This window comes from Zingiber officinale, chromosome 1B, assembly GCF_018446385.1.
Source record: "Zingiber officinale cultivar Zhangliang chromosome 1B, Zo_v1.1, whole genome shotgun sequence".
Taxonomy (NCBI): Eukaryota; Viridiplantae; Streptophyta; class Magnoliopsida; order Zingiberales; family Zingiberaceae; genus Zingiber; species Zingiber officinale.
This window is the reverse complement of record NC_055986.1, coordinates 151573395-151577225: the sequence shown is the minus strand read 5'-3', so window position 1 is coordinate 151577225 and position 3831 is coordinate 151573395. Positions and strand designations below refer to the sequence as shown.

Here is a 3831-nt window from a genome sequence, read left to right as displayed (position 1 = left end):
TACCAAGGGCTCTTATTATGGAGGGAGCTTTCATCAAAGGAGCTACAAAGTAAAGTATAACTCTCTCCATCTTCGTCTTCCTGGAAATTTTTTTCAGGTGGTCGAAGACGGTTCAGATTGAGCTTCCAATTATTGGCCCATGTGAAATCTGCACATCCATAAGAAAAACAAATCTCCCACAAGCATGTTATATAGTACAGAGCTAGAACCATATCAAGATAAGATGAATAAGTAATAAAAACTGAATCACATCCAACAAAGTCAATTATAGGTACCTCCATAAAGTTTTCCAAAAGATCACAAGAAATACTAACCTTACTTTGCTGAGAAATACCTGAAATTTCTAAACATGTAGATGTGACTTCCTCTGAATCAAATGATGGTTCTGGCTCTAGTTTAGGTGTTGATGATATCAATGATGGTGATTCTTGAGACTCTGCTAGCTCTGCATAAGTCTCTACACATTGTTCCAAAACATGATCAATTCTTAAAACCTCTAAGGGTTGTCTTGACAAAGGTGGTGATCCTTGAGATGCTGCTTCCACAACACAGCTCCCTATCATCATCATCAACACATACATCAAAAAATAAACCAACATCTATGTCCTCAATAAGAGAATCAATAACAAGAGGATCAATAACTTCACTTGCAGTTTTAAGTTTATCTACCACATCACATTCATCATCTGAAAATTCAATGTCACTATAACACCTTATAAAATTTTAAGGTAGATCTGAAAACTTATTTACCACTACATTATCAATAAAATCCTCATCTGAAAAATCTTCATCTTCATATATATTCAAAAATCTACACTCAACCATATTAGTGTCACAGGATTTGCCGAAGTCTTTATTTTCATTGACCCCCACTAACCTTTGTGGAAAAGGAACCCTTAGTGAAGGTCCTGGGAAAGACTGAACTCCCTTTTTCCCAAATTCCCTTTGAGCTTTTGAAGGAGGTCCAACTTGCTTATCTAATGTTGGTGTGATTAATCGTTGAGGGAAAGGTACTTCTGGCCTTTGGGAACTTCCTAGAGAAATGGAATTGAGTTCGTGTGATCTTCTATTATTCTTCTCCTCAATTCTAAACATGTCATTCTTCAGAAGTTCTTCATGATTTTTGCCACTTCTCAACCCAACATCATCACACTTTTCATTGGATCTTGACTGTGTAAGAGGGGGATCTTCTTTAAACCATTTTGAAACAATACTATCAAGCTTTTCCCCCAAATGTTTGAACTCCTCACTCTGTGACTTGTGAATTTCAACATTTTTAGGTGGTTGAATTTCATTTTGTTTGACAGGCTCTCTTACATTTATGGCTTGCACTTCTTGAATATCTGAGGGAAATTCCATCCAACTTTTGTTCGACCATTCATGGAGGTTCAATGTCACTTGATCAATTAACGAATAAGCTTCATCTACACTTTTGTCCATAAAAGAACCTCCAGCTGATGAATCCAATAAAGTCTTGTCTGAGAAAGAAATTTCCCCATAGAATATGTGCAAAATCAACCATTTTTCAAAACCATGATGAGGGCACTGTCTTTGAAGACTCTTGAATCTATCCCATGCTTCAAATAATGATTCTCCATATGCCTGAGCAAAATTTGTTATGCAATTCCTCATATACACCGTTCTACTTAGAGGGAAAAAATGATTCAGAAATTGCTTCTCCAATTGTTCCCAACTTGTGATGCTTTGAGGACAGAGAGAATATAGCCAAGTCCTTGCTTTATCCTTGATACTGAAAGGAAATGTCATCAATCGAACTGCATTTGCTGATACTCCTTCACATTTCACCAAATCAAAAATCTCTAAAAATGTTTCAAGATGCATATAAGGACTTTCTGATACTTCTCCTCCAAATTTGTGACCTTGTATCATGAAAATTATCTCTGGGTCTAGTTGGAAACTTTCTACTTCAATTTGAGGTTGCACAATGGGAGATAAAAATCTTGCAGAAAAGGGTGTAGAAAAATTTCTCATGGTCCTGCTTGACATGTTAGTGCTCATGGATATTCAAGAAGAAAAAGAAAATTATTAAGAATCAAAGACAAGAAATAAAATGCAATATGAAAAGCAAGAAAGCAAATGCAGAATTTAAATTGCAAGAAAGAAAGTGCATAATGGAAACAAGAAAGAAAAGATAAAAGGAAAAGGAAAAATGTCTAGAATAATTCATATGCTAAAAATTGCAAGATATGTTTACAAAAGAAAAGAAGAAAGAAACAAGATCAAAAGGGAAAACAGAGAAAAGTTAGATTAGAGTACTAGAAATCAAGAATGCAAAGTTAGAATTAGAATTAGAATTGCAACAAAAAGAATGTTATTCAAGAAAGGAAAAACTTACGAAAACAGAATTCTAACAATTAGTTATAACTATGCAAATCAAAAGAAAAAAAAAGTTATGTTTAGTCTAACTCAATTGATAATTCCTAATGTTATAGCGCAGTCCCCGGCAACGGCGCCAAAAACTTGTTACGCTCCGCAAGTGCACGGAAATGTCGCAAGTAATATAAAAGATTATCGTATCCACAGGGACTGGAATAAGCACTAGAAATGTCTCAATGCGAATTAGCTAAACAACTATCCAATCGTTTCAAAAGCAAAGTAAAGGTAAACAAATCTAATATTAAAGATCAACAAACAAGAGTTTAGTGTTTTGGGTTATGATAAAGGGAGATTCTAGGAGTTTCGGTTTCTTTGTAAGATTTCTTGAATGTAAATGGTTCACCAATTCTTATCCCTCAATTTCCAAACACTTGTAGAAAGTTGCCAGTTCTCTCTTGCAATAGATAACTGGCTAAGGACTGAGAAATGTATCTAAATACGATCAATTAGACGTGAACCTACGTTGTCCTTACACAGAAGCGCACCTATTACTATGCCTTCCTCGGATATCAACATAGAAGCCCACAACTTATTAATCTATCAAGATACAAGAAACTAATCACAAAATTCATCCTACTCTCTTGAATATTCTTATTTCCTCTTCAAGATTATCTCTCAAACGTCCTTACACGGGCTTGCACCTGTCACGTGGATCCCTCGGATGATCGAGTGAGAGTTTATCTTTACAAAGTCCACAAGAAATCCAAACAATCAATCAAGAATGAGAATTAAGCACAAATCACCATTAATCATTCAAGATCTAATTGATACAAGCAAGACAATGTCCTTGAAACAAGAAAATGACAAATCCATAAGAGATTACATCAATCCATCATACAAATACTCCCTTAATCCTAGAATACAAGATCTACTCCATGAATCGAGGAAGAATACCCAAAGAAATAAAGATTACAAGTATTTCTTAAATCCCCAATCCAAGAAAACCAAGAAGAGGGGGAAAGAGAAAACTTATCTACGAAGAAGCCTCGTCTTCGGATCCAATCCTCGCTCCAGAGTCGAAATCGTCGAGATCTCCCTTAGAATCGCCCCGAAATCCTCCCAAGAACGGGAGGAAACCACAAATCTTGCCTTCTCCCAAAGGGGGAGAGATCCCCTTTCAATTCATGAAGGAAGGTTTAAATAGAGGAGGGAATCGGGCGCCACACGGCCCCACGACACGGCCGTGTGAGATTCACACGGCCATGTCCAGATCCCTTTCTGCCAATGCTGCAGAGCCGTGTAGTGCACACGGCCAAAACCCTTCTGCTCTCTGGAAGTGCTACACGGCCGTGTGATGCACACGGCCACCACCTGCTTGGCCTCTGGAAACTTCACACGGTCGTGTGATGCACACGGTCATCACCTGCTTGGCCTCTGGAAACCTCACACGACCGTGTAGATCTACACGGCCATGTAAGGCTTCTGCTCTGATTT

The 3831-nt window shown here is 37.4% G+C and overlaps 1 non-coding gene across 1 annotated transcript; it reads left to right on the top strand.

Moving 5' to 3' along the window:
• The first annotated feature begins 1528 nt into the window (after positions 1-1528).
• On the top strand, positions 1529-1634 carry LOC121993458. The gene has a single exon (XR_006115306.1). It is a non-coding gene; the product is annotated as a small nucleolar RNA R71 (small nucleolar RNA).
• The last annotated feature ends 2197 nt before the right edge of the window (positions 1635-3831 follow it).